At 42.6% G+C, this 13,292-nt stretch overlaps 1 long non-coding RNA gene across 1 annotated transcript in view; it reads left to right on the top strand.

The window, feature by feature from the left end:
• The first annotated feature begins 867 nt into the window (after positions 1-867).
• Positions 868-13,292, top strand: part of LOC129642320 (uncharacterized) — a 34,075-nt gene continuing 21,650 nt past the window's right edge. Inside the window, exon 1 of the long non-coding RNA XR_008709623.1 lies at positions 868-1,288. This is a non-coding gene — a long non-coding RNA (uncharacterized LOC129642320). The remainder of the gene's footprint in view (positions 1,289-13,292) is intronic.

Genomic DNA, 13,292 nt, shown 5'->3' with positions numbered 1-13,292 from the left:
AGTGGGAAAAAGCTTCCTGAGCTCCAGGGCCTAAATTCTTCAGAGAGGGAGGGAGGGGACCTAAGCACTAAGCCAACAAAACAGATTTTTGTCTTGGAAACAAAAGGAAGAAAAACAAATAGAGCTGAAGGGTAGGGCTGGACTGCCACAAGACCGTGGTAACAAGGGAAAAGCTTCCCTCAGTATATGGTTTTTGTGACACTGAGAAGGGCTGCTCTTTGAAGAAGTAAAAGAGGCAACACCTGACCTGCTGGCAGAGTTGTCAAGGAGGCTTATGATCTATCCACAGTCTAAGGGGTTAGAAGAGCAGGAAGACACAGGGGAAATCCAGGACAGGAGCGAGGTGTGCCCTGCCAGGACGCTTCCTGGGCCAGAGGTTTGTAAGCCTGCTGAGCCTGACCACTGAGGACTGGGGGGTAAATCTGCGGGAGGGTGCACTGGGCCCCCCATTTTGGGCCTTCAGTGCTATTCCAGAATCCTGAAACGAGACTGGGAGTAAGAGTGAGTGGTGATGCCGAAAATTTGATCCAATCTAGGGGAAAAAACTTTGGGTGCAGCAGAAATGAATAGGTTTAATTGCTTTCAAAGGGGAGACACAGTGCCACTCAAAACTGTTTGGTCCCTTCTGGGAGAATGTGGTGTGGGAGCTTTGCAGCAATGAAAAGACCCTGATGCTGGCGAAGATTGAAGGCAGGAGGAGAAGGGGATGACAGAGGATGAGATGGTTGGATGGCATCACCGACTCCATGGACATGAGTCTGAGTCAACTCCGAGAGTTGCTGATGGACAGGGAGGCCTGGCGTGCTGCGGTTCGTGGGGTTGCTAAGAGTCAGACACGACTGAGTGACTGAACTATACAGCAGTGATTCAAGGGTGGGGTTGCTGATCAGGATCAGGGGACTCCTCTGCTTTAATCTGGTCTTAGATAGTCTCCTAATAAAAAGGCTTCCCGAGTAGCTCAGTAGGAGATGTGGGCTCAATCCCTGGATCCGGAAGATCCCCTAGAGAAGGAAATGGCTACCCACTCCAGTGTTCTTGCCTTTGGAAATCCCATGGACAGAGGAGCCTGGAAGGCTTTAGTCCATGGAGTCATTGAGGGTCGGACACGACTGAGCGACTTCACTTTCAATTTTCACTTTCCACTTTCATGCATTGGAGAAGGATATGGCAACCCACTCCAATGTGATTGCCTTGAGAATCCCAGGGACGGGAGAGCCTGGTGGGCTGCCGTCTATGGGGTCGCACAGAATCGGACATGACTGAAGTGACTTAGCAGCAGCAGCAGCAGGTTGGTCATACCTTTTCTTCCAAGGAGCAAGTGTCTTTTAATTTCATGGCTGCAGTCACCATCCACAGTGATTTTGGAGCCCAAGAAAATAAGATCTGTCACTGTTTCCACTTCATGATGCTTAAGTCTTCCCATATCTTGTTTTGCAATGTGTCTAATTATCCATTTATTTGTTTCTGGTTGCGATGGATCTTCACTGCTGTGCGTGGGCTGTCTCTAGTTGCGGCGAGTGGTGGCTAGTCTTTGCTGTGACGCATGGGCTTCTCCTTGCGGCGGTGGCTCCTCTTGTTGCAGAGCACAGGCTCTAGGAGCTTGGGCTTTGGCTGCTCCACAGCTTGTGGAATCGTCCCAGACCAGGGCCTGAACTCACGTCCCCTACACGGGCAGATGGACCCCCATCCAATGTACTAATTCACCCTTCCTCCCCCTCTTTTCCCTTTGGTAACCCTAAGTTCGTTTTCTATGCCTTTGAGTCTGTTTCTGTTTTATAAATATGTTCTTTTGTGTCATATTTTAGATTGTACTTAAAAATGATGTCATATGGTATTTATCTTTCTTTTTGTGACTTCGCTTAGTACGATAACCTCTAGGCACAGGCGTTCGTGTTGACACACATGGCATCACGCAGTTATTTTCTATGGCCGAGCAGTATTCCATCGTGTACAATGCCATACCATTTACCCGTTAATCTGTGATGCACATTTAGGTTGCTTCCATATCTTGACTATGGTAAATAGTGTTACTATGAACATAGGAGTGCATCTATCTTTTCAAATTTTAGTTTTTGGATATATATCCAGGACTGAGGTTCCTTGATTATATGGCAACCTTTAGTTTTTTAAGAAGCCTCCATACTGTTTCCCATAGTGGCTACACTAATTTATATTCCCACCAGCAGTGTAGGAGGGTTCCTTTTCTCCACATCCTTTCCAGCATTTGTTATCTGTACACTTTTTATGATGGCCATTTTAACCAGTGTGAGGGGGTGCCTCATTGAAGTTTTGGTTTGCATTTCTCTACTAATTAGTACGGTTAAGCATTTGAGCATGTTTTTATGTGCCTGCTGCCCATCTTTATGTTTTCTTTGGAGAAATGTCTACTTAGTTTTTCTGATATCTTGACTGGTCTCTCTGCTAGTAAATGGACCTTCCAGGGTGAGGGAACTTTTCCTCTTTTACAAGTTCTCCCAGAGATGGAGGTCCTATCCTGATTCCTTTTTCCTTTCACCCTTCCCAGTTACATGATGATCTTTCTTGCAACTTTGGATATATGAGATCTTCTGGCACCGTTCAGCAGGTGTTCTGTGAAGATTGTTCCTTGAAGAGTGAGAGTGAAAGTTGCTCAGTCGTGTCCGACTTTTTGCGACCCCATGGACTATACAGTCCATGGAATTATCCAGGCCAGACTACTGGAGTGGGTAGCTATTCCTTCCTCCAGAGGATCTTCCCAACCTAGGGACTGAACCCAGGTCTCCTGCATTGCAGGCGGATTCTTTACCAACTGTGGATGAGCCTGTGGATGTATTTTTGATGTATTTGTGGGAGGAGGTGAGGTCCACACCCTTCTATTCTGCCATCTTGATCTTGCCCTTCTAGGATCATCTTATATTACACACACACACACAACATTTTTGGTTAAAATTATATTGATAGATAAAATTGCTGAAAATTTCTATCATTAAAATATGGAGTTTTTTCATTTATAAACATTACATCTCTCTCCATTTACTTAGGTCTCCTGTTACATATTTTAATACATTTTCAGATGACATAGCTACATAAAAAGGATATGCTTCAGTTATTTTTGGTTATCAGTTCAGTTCAGTCACTCAGTCGTGTCCAACTCTTTGCAACCCCGTGGACTGCAGCACGCCAAGTGTCTCTGTCCATTGCCAACTCCTGGAGTTCACTCAAACTCATGTCCATTGAGTCGGTGATGCCATCCAACCATCTCATCCTCTGTTGTCCCCTTTTCCTTCGGCCTTCAATCTTTCCCAGAATCAGGGTCTTTTCAAATCAGTCAGTTCTTCACATCAGGTGGCCAAAGTATTGGAGTTTCAGCTTCAACATCAGTCCTTCCAACGAACACCCAGAGCTGATCTCCTTTAGAACGGACTGGTTGGATCTCCTTGCAGTCCAAGGGACTCTCAAGAGTCTTCTCCAACACCACAGTTCAAAAGCATCAATTCTTCGGTGCTCAGCCTTCTTCACAGTCCAACTCTCACATCCATACACTACTGGAAAAAACTATACCTTTGACTAGATGGACCTTTGTTGGCAAAATAATGTCTCTGCTTTTTAATATGCTATCTAGGTTGGCCATAACTTTCCTTCAAAGGAGCAAGCATTTTTCAATTTCATGGCTGCAATCACCATCTGCAGTGATTTAAGAGCCCAAGAAAATAAAGTCTGTCACTGTTTCCATTGTTTCCCCATCTGTTTGCCATGAAGTAATGGGACAGATGCCATGATCTTAGCTTTCTGAATGTTGAGCTTTAAGCCAACTTTTTCACTCTCCTCTTTCACTTTCATCAGGAGGCTCTTTAGTTCTTCTTCACTTTCTGCCATAAGGGTGGTGTAGCTTTATGGAAACACATCATAATTTCTGTGTGACTTTACTGCCGGGACCAGCGTGAGGACTCCGCCCGTGGCAACGGTCATGAGGAAGGAGGCTCTGCATATGCAAAGGTGGGATCGAGCCTCAAGAGTTCCCCCTGGAAATTCTCGAGCATCTACCCCCGAAACCAGAATCTGCCTACTTTCTGCTTTGTGCTCTTACCTACACCTCTGACTTTACGGGGGGCTGTCCCCCACTACCTCTCTCTGAAAAAAGAGTTAGCTTACAGCTCCAGTTAATAATTCCTGGGTGTGACAGTGCTTCAACCTACAAACTCCTTTGGAAGTCCTCTAGCCTGCCTGAATAGGTTTTTCCGGCCACATGTGATTGTTCAGAGCCTCCCAACTGTGAGAGGCATGAGATGTTCTAAACTGTCTAAATACAGATTCCTTTGAGCAGTTAAAAAATTGATTAGAAATTGTATTGGTGAAGGGTTTTTCACTTGTTGGGCCAATGTTTGCTGCTAAGTCTCCATATCCCTTATCTGCTGTGTCCCTGGCAGTGTATTGATTAATATAATTGGTGTAAGAAGTAGCTTTAATGTTTGTAACCTTGGACCCTTGAGTTAATTCTTTTTCTTGTTGCAGCCCACCACACCTTTGCCCTATAGGAATGCAACTTTATCTAATGCTTTTGGAGGGTGGCGCCTGACTAATCACCTTTAGAGAAAAATAAGTTTTCTGAAGAAAGGGTCTTAAAATGTTAACAGGCCTCTGGGCCAGAAGATGATGCAAATCAACTAAATTTTTGCATACGATAAGTTTGCAGGAAGAAAGCCTGGCTTACTGCATGACTCTACCCCTTCCCCCATTATCCTCTATGCATAACTTAAGGTATAAAAACTACTTTGGAAAATAAAGTGCAGGCCTTGTTCACCGAAGCTTGGTCTCCCCATGTCGTTCTTTCTCTCACCTTCTGGCTGAATTATTCAGCCTCTTTTCTCCACTGAATTTCCTCACTGAGCTATCCTTATTTCAGCCTCTTTTCTCTGCTGAATTTCCTCACTGAGCTATCCTTATTTAACCACTCTTTATATCCTTAATTAACGTTTAATTAAGCAGTTGTTTCCTGATCCTCGCCTACACCGTCCCCGCTTCGAATTCCCTGGATCCACCGGGGCTGGACCCCGGCAAGTGACGCCAGGACAGGCTTTTTGAAGGTAGGTCCCTCAGAGCAATTAGGGTCATCAGCCCTGTTGCTCCCCCCTCGGAACAATCTGGGTCATCAGCCCTATTGTTCCCCCTGTGTTGAGTTTTCGGGACGGCTAGGACCCCACTCAGGGTGCCGCGGACCCCCCTGTAGGATAGACAGGGCGAGAGGAGTGGGAAGTATTGAAAGTGTTAAAGGGTTAGAGAGAAAACCCGGTTTCTAGAGTTAAAAGGTTGAAGGAAAACCTGATTTGAAAACTAAAACTATATCTTCTACTATACTTAATTTTCTGACATGGGTAACACTGAATCAAATGAAAGACCGCTCTTTATAGGAGTAATTTTTCAGTTATTAAGAGAGGAATCAAAGTTAAAAAATCTACCATTCAATCATTTTTTTTCATTTGAACAAGAATAGTGTCCTTGGTTTCCAGAAGAGGGTACTGTTAATTTAGATACTTGGGTGAAAGTAAAAACAACAACAACTAAAAACTTATCCTACAAATATGATTAAAAATGTTCTGGACCCCTGTCATGAGGCTGTTGGATAGCCTATGGGAGAGGCTATAGCGGTGGATGGTAGTGGGTCTCCACCTTCTGATCAGATCATGTTTTCTGCCATTGAAAAGGAGGGAGACTGTGCTCTACCTCCCGAGGAGTGAGAGGGCTTGCAGGACGCTGCGGCCAGGTGCCCTGGAGAGCCCCCTCCCCCTCTACACAAACCTATAAAATTTATCCAACAATTTCTGATTTAAGGCAGCTAGCCCACCTCCGCTTGCACCTCCCAGGGCCTAGGAATTCCCCAGTTTACATCCAAAGCCTCCCAGAGCATTGCCTAAGTCTGAAAAAGATAAAAAACAGTTTTCTTTTAAACAAAGGAGCTTTTAAAGAATACGCAATATACAGAGCCTGCTCCTTGCAGAAAACCCCCTGGGGGCGGGGGGGGCCTCACCCAAGCAAAAAAAAAAAGAGAGAGAGAGAGAGAAAGAAAAAGAAAAAGAAAGTGAAAAAGAAAAAAGGAAAGAAAATAGAGAAAGATCTAAAGATAGAGAAAGAGCTAAAGAGTGAAAAGGAGAGGAACAGAGAAGGAAGGAATCAGGGAACGCAGCAAGATAGAGAAAGGAAGTTAGAAAAAGAGATACAGAGAGAAAGAGAGGGAGGAGGGAAGAAAAAGTTAGAGAGAAAGAGGGTAAAGGGAAAGAAACGAAGGAAAGAGAAGGGTAGCGAAAAAGGAAGGGGGAGAGAAAAGTGAGAAAGGCAGGAAGAGAGGGAGAGAGAGAGACGGTAAGAGACGCTGTGACCACGCGCCCTGGTGAGCTCCCTCCCTCTCTGCGCAAACCTTTAAAAAAAAAAAAAACAACTTATCCACCACTTTCTGATTTAAGGCGATCCGATCGCCGCCGCCTCCGTTTGCGCCTTCCAGGACCCAAGAGTTCCCCACTTTGCCCCCAAAGCCTCTCAAAGTGTTGCCTAAGCCTGAGGAAGATAAAAAGTTTTTTGAACAGTGGAGCTTTTAAGACTGCGTGCACAATATGCAGAGCGTGCTCCTTGGAGAAAACCCCCTCAGAGGGGTCTCACCCAGGCTAAGGAAAAAGCTGGCCGGTAGGGGATTTAGCAACAATTTTAACCCCTGACTTGTCGGTTGCTCCGATTCCAGTGGGAGTGGCTGGCCCCCTGCCTGAGGGCATTGTAGGATTTGTGCTAGGGCGTAGCTCGCTTTCTTTTCAAGGAATTTCGGTGGTGCATGGTGCAGTAGATTCTGATTATATTGCAGAAATTAAAGTTTTGATCTCGCCCCTACCAAAACTGTGCAAATTAATAAAGGTCTAAGAGTAACACAGCTTTTGCTTTTACCTTATCAGACAGGAAAAATCTTGACTTCTCAAGCTAAGAGCCACAGAGCCTTTAGATCTAGTGATCTAGCCGTTTGGGTGCAGGAAATTACAGCTCCGAGGCCTTTAAAAGATCTTTTAATTCAAGAAAATAAAATGTCAGGGCTATTAGACACAGGAACAGACGTCTCTTAACATTTCTGGGAAAGACTGACCCAGCTCCTGGGCAACACATACTACTGAAAATGAGCTGGGATTAGAGAAAGTGGTATGTGGGGTGGGAATGCTGTAGAGAAAAAGGTGATCAGATCAGATCAGATCAGTCACTCAGTCGTGTCCGACTCTTTGCGACCCCATGAATCACAGCATGCCAGGCCTCCCTGTCCATCACCAACTCCCGGAGTTCACTCAGACTCACGTCCATCGAGTCAGTGATACCATCCAGCCATCTCATCCTCTGTCGTCCCCTTCTCCTCCTGCCCCCAATCCCTCCCAGCATCAGAGTCTTTTCCAATGAGTCAACTCTTCGCATGAGGTGGCCAAAGTACTGGAGTTTGAGCTTTAGCATCATTCCTTCCAAAGAAATCCCAGGGCTGATCTCCTTCAGAATGGACTGGTTGGATCTCCTTGCAGTCCAAGGGACTCTCAAGAGTCTTCTCCAACACCACAGTTCAAAAGCATCAATTCTTTGGCACTCAGCCTTCTTCACAGTCCAACTCTCACATCCATACATGACCACAGGAAAAACCATAGCCTTGACTAGACAGACCTTTGTTGGCAAAGTAATGTCTCTGCTTTTGAATATGCTCTCTAGGTTGGTCATAACTTTCCTTCCAAGGAGTAAGCGTCTTTTAATTTCATGGCTGCAATCACCATCTGTAGTGATTTTGGAGCACAAAAAAATAAAGTCTGACACTGTTTCCACTGTTTCCCCATCTATTCCCCACGAAGTGATGGGACCCGATGCCATGATCTTCGTTTTCTGAATGTTGAGCTTTAAGCCAACTTTTTCACTCTCCACTTTCACTTTTATCAAGAGGCTTTTGAATTCCTCTTCACTTTCTACCACAAGGGTGGTGTCATCTGCATATCTGAGGTTACTGATATTTCTCCCGGCAATCTTGATTCCAGTTTGTGCTTCTTCCAGCCCAGCCTTTCTCATGATGTACTCTGCATATAAGTTAAATAAGGAGGGTGACAATATACAGCCTTGACGAACTCCTTTTCCTATTTGGAACCAGTCTGTTGTTCCATGTCCAGTTCTAACTGTTGCTTCCTGACCTGCATACAAATTTCTCAAGAGGCAGATCAGGTGGTCTGGTATTCCCATCTCTTTCAGAATTTTCCACAGTTTATTGTGATCCACACAGTCAAAGGCTTAGGCATAGTCAATAAAGCAGAAATAGATGTTTTTCTGGAACTCTCTTGCTTTTCCCATGATCCAGCGGATGTTGGCAATTTGATCTCTGGTTCCTCTGCCTTTTCTAAAACCAGCTTGAACATCAGGAAGTCCACGGTTTACATATTGCTGAAGCCTGGCTTGGAGAATTTTGAGCATTACTTTACTAGCGTGTGAGATGAGTGCAATTGTGCAGTAGTTGAGCATTCTTTGGCATTGCCTTTCTTTGGGATTGGAATGAAAAGTGACGTTTTCCAGTCCTGTGGCCACTGCTGAGTTTTCCAAGTTTGCTGGCATATTGAGTGCAACACTTTCACAGCATCATCTTTCAGGATTTGGAATAGCTCAACTGGAATTCCATCACCTCTACTAGCTTTGTTCGTAGTGATGCTTTCTAAGGCCCACTTGACTTCACATTCCAGGATGTCTGGCTCTAGGTCAGTGATCACACCATCGTGATTATCTGGGTCGTGAAGATCTTTTTTGTACAGTTCTTCTGTGTATTCTTGCCATCTCTTCTTAATATCTTCTGCTTCTGTTAGGTCCATTGCCGGGGTCCAGCCCCAGCTGATCCAGGGTATTCGAAGGAGAGACGGCATAGGCGAGGGTCAGGGAACAACTGCTTAATTAAACGTTAATTAAGGAATAGAATAAGGATAGCTCAGTAGGAAAATTCAGTGGAGAAAAGAGGCTGAGTAGCTTGGTTTACGCGGGGGACCAATAAAACTTCAAGACAAGAAGCTTGCACCACTTACGTAGGCCGCAGGCGTCCTTCCGTTCTCCCGAAGGAGAGGAGACACTGAGGCCTCCCCAGTCGGATCTTAGAAGCCCAGGCATAATTAGTAAGCATGGTGGGTTCCGCGCTCCAGATGGAGACTCAACCAGAGTGAGAGAGAGAGAGAGACATGGGGAGACCAGTCTTTCGAGGAACTGATCCCAATTCTTTATTTTCCATGGTCTACTTTTATACACTGAGATGTTATGCAAAAGTCATGCGGGGTCAGCAGTCCTGACTTTTATCAAAGTCAGGTGCTTCATACAAATGTATACAGAGGTCTTAGGGGTGTTACATCATCTTCTGGCCAGGGGGCCTGCTGACAATTTACGACCCTCTCCTTGTGACAGCGGTCAGTCAACCAGGACACTTATTTCTCCAGGGGTGATTATTCTTAAAACAGACGCCACCCAAATAAAGTTACATTCCTATAGGGTGAGGGTGTAGTGGGTTTTAGTTAAGGAAAGAATTTACTTAGCCTAAGGTCTAACGTGATTTATATCAAACGTTAATACTTATTTCTTCTATATATTCATTAATGTGTATAAGGGCAGGGGATGTGGAGACTTAGCAGTAAACATCAGCTCAACAAATGAAAAACCCTTCACCAATATGATTTCTAATCAGCCCATTATACTTATACTAATAATTTTCTAACTTTTCTAAGGAACCTGTTTTTAGAAGGTTTAAAGCATCTTGTGCCTCTCATGGTTGGGAGGCTGTGAGCAATCACATGTGGCCGGACAAGCCTGTCAGGCAGGCTAGAGAACCTTCAGAGGAGTTTGTAGGTTAAAACACTCTTGTCACGCCCAGGGGTTTTTATCAACTGGAGCTCTAGGTTAACTCCTTCTCCGAAAGGGGTGGTGGGGGACAGCCCCCCGTAAAGTCAGAGGTGTAGGTGAGAGCACAAAGTAGTAAGGTAGGCAGGCTCTGGTTATGGGGGTAGATGCTCGAGGATTTCCAGGGGGACTCCTGAGGCTCGATCCCGCCTTTGCGTATGTCAAGCCTCCTTCCTCATGACCTTTGCCATGGGCGGAGTGCCTCATGCCGGCCCCCAACAGTCCATACCATTTCTGTCCTTTATCGAGCTCATCTTTGCATGAAATGTTCCTTTGGTATCTCTAATTTTCTTGAAGAGATCCCTAGTCTTTCCCATTCTGTTGTTTTCCTCTATTTCTTTGCATTGATCGCTGAAGAAGGCTTTCTTATCTCTTCTTGCTATTCTTTGGAACTCTGCATTCAGATGTTTATATCTTTCCTTTTCTCCTTTGGTTTTTGCTTCTCTTCTTTTCACAGCTATTTATAAGGCCTCCCCAGACAGCCATTTTGCTTTTTTGCATTTCTTTTCTATGGGAATGGTCTTGATCCCTGTCTCCTGTACAATGTCATGAACCTCATTCCATAGAGAAAAAGGTGAGGGAGAGTTTAAAACCTTGGAGAGTAGTGAGTTCCCCATTGCTGGAAGTATTCGAGCAAAGATTAGATGGTTGCTTGTCATCTAAAAAGCTATAGACCAGATTTAGGTTCAAAACAATAACTAGAGAAGCTTATAAAGATGTTGTGCAGCACCTGTTTACTTGCTTCTCATATTTAGGTCTGCCAAAAGTTTTGAAAACTGATAATGCCCCTTTGAAGCTGCGGAGAGATTGTTTACTAACTTTAAATGATTTCCAAAAATTATTAGGGGACATTAATTGGATACGCCCACATCTAAAACTGACTACTGCATATTCAAAGCCTTTGTTTGAATGCTTAAAAAGCGATCCTAATTCCAGTTCTAAGAGAAAGTTGACTAATGAGACAGAGTCGGCTCTTGTTTAAGTAGATGAGACTTTAAATGATCAGTTAGTTAGGATTAATATTACCAAAAGATGAGATTAAATTATTCTTGCCACAAAACGTGCACCTACAGGGTGCGTGTGACAAAAAGGCCCACTGGTTCCATCAACCAGTGACCCCAAGAAAAACAGTTTTATCTTATCCCAGCTCGGTGGCAGAATTAATTATAAAAGGAGGAAAAAAGAAGTGTGGAACTTTTTAGAAAAGAAGTAGCAAATATAGTAATTCCATTCAATAAGGATCACCTGCAAGTCTTTTACAAAATAGTGATGATTGGCAAGTTGCCCTGATAGATTTCAGGGGTCAAATTTTGTTTCATTTGCCCTCAAGCCCCCACAGTGGTTAAAAGTTCAAAAATGTTAGATTGGCAGTTTGGGGATACCTGTGGAACTTTCCCAACCCTATGTAGTTCCTATGCTCCCCTTTACCCTATGGGGGAGGGACGTGCTGTCTCAAATAGGAGATACTCAGAGAAGGGTTTTCTCAATTTCTTAGTTATCAACAGGTGGTACAATTAACAATACTTTATATATTGTTATAAATACATAATATAAATATATTTGCCTAATTACAGTTTGCCTAATTAGGTATGGGTATAAATAAAATATAATAAAGGTATACCTAATTCTATTTATGGATCTATACTTAATTTGTATATAAATTAATATATATACTATATATGCATATTATATATAACTGTATAATTAAATATATATTGCAGTAATATAATGTGTGTGTGGCTGATATTAATTGGTATGGATTGATGTTGTGATGATATATGTTCTATATACTGTATAATTATATATGTGTGACATGTATTATTGCAGTGCATTGGTTTGTGTTGGTTGGTATTAGCCGTGTACGTGTTGTATTGCTGTAATATATATTAATTAATATATTAATTATAAAGATTAATTCAAGTATATTGATTTATATATATTATATGTCAATAAGTTTATACTTGTTGCCATGTATAAATACATATATAAATACATTTTGCATTTAGGTATATCTGTATACCAAAATGAGATAAGGAGGTTATACATTTATTATTTAAATTTATACAGAGGCCTAAACTAAACATTAGACCTAAATTAACATAACCCTAAATTTATGTTGTTAAAATGTAAATTTTAAAAATTTAAAAAATTAAATTGACAAATGTTTGACAATTCCTTTGCCATAAAACCCCCATAGGTGTAATTGGGGTAGCTAGACAAAAAATTGGTTTTATGGCAAATCGGCCCCCTAGAGTGGGTCCATCTTCCCACTCAAACTAAAAAAGTAGCGGCTTCTTATCCAGGATTGATAGCTACTTTGATATTAAAGGAAATTATTTGAATTATTTGGTAAAGAGCCATCAGAAATTGTAATTCCATATAATAAGGAACAACTTGATGCTCTTCTAATGCTTGATGAGGATTGGCAGATTGCTATAGGAAACTATTTTGGTCAAATTTTTGCATCATTTACCTTCACATGTTTTGCTGAATTTTATATCCAGACATCCAGTTAATTTTCCTGTCAGATGTAAACAGTCTCCTGTTCCATATGCTCAAATAATTTTTACTGACAGGTCAGCAAACAGTAAAGCCTCCATAGTTACTAAAAATCACCAAAAGGTTTTAGAAACACAGGAAACTTCAGCTCAAAGAGCTGAAATAACAACAGTCATAGAGGCTTTTGCTATGTTTGCAGATGAGGAATTTAACCTTTATTCTGATTCTCAGTATATTGTCAGGTTGTTTCCACACATTGAAACTGCGGTTTTGCCTGAAAATAAAACTACCATATTTCATTTGTTAACTGAATTACAGCAACAAATTTGGAAAAGAAATAAAATATTTTTCATTGGACACATTCGGGCTCATTCCGGATTGCCCGGCCCTTTAAATGCCTTTAATGATTTGGCTGACTTGTTAACCAGAAATACAGTGGCCACTGTGATTGAGGAGGCCCGAGCCTCTCACTCACTTCATCATCAATACACTACTGCCTTAAGATAGCAATTCCAAATTCCCAGAGAGACTGCTCCAGAGATTGTGCGTTCTTGCTTACACTGCCCCACTGTTTATAATAGTCTACCTATGGGGGTTAATCCTCGCCATCTTAAGCCCAGTGCACTCTGGCAGATGGATGTAACTCATGTCTCTTCATTTGGAAAACTGTCCTTTGTTCATGTAACTGTAGATACCTTTTCTCATGTTATTATTGCAACTGCTCGTACCGGAGAGGCAGTTAAAGATGTGATACAACATCTCTTTACTTGTTTTTCATATTTGGGCCTGCCAAAAGCTCTGAAAACTGACAATGCTCCTGCTTACACTTCTAAATCTTTTCAGGAATTTTGTATAAAGTTTCGAATTAAACATAATACAGGCATCCCTTATAATCC

This window comes from Bubalus kerabau, chromosome 1, assembly GCF_029407905.1.
Source record: "Bubalus kerabau isolate K-KA32 ecotype Philippines breed swamp buffalo chromosome 1, PCC_UOA_SB_1v2, whole genome shotgun sequence".
In the NCBI taxonomy this organism is placed as follows: Eukaryota; Metazoa; Chordata; class Mammalia; order Artiodactyla; family Bovidae; genus Bubalus; species Bubalus kerabau.
The sequence above is the reverse complement of the archived record's forward strand: the minus strand, read 5'-3'. Positions and strand labels throughout refer to the sequence as shown.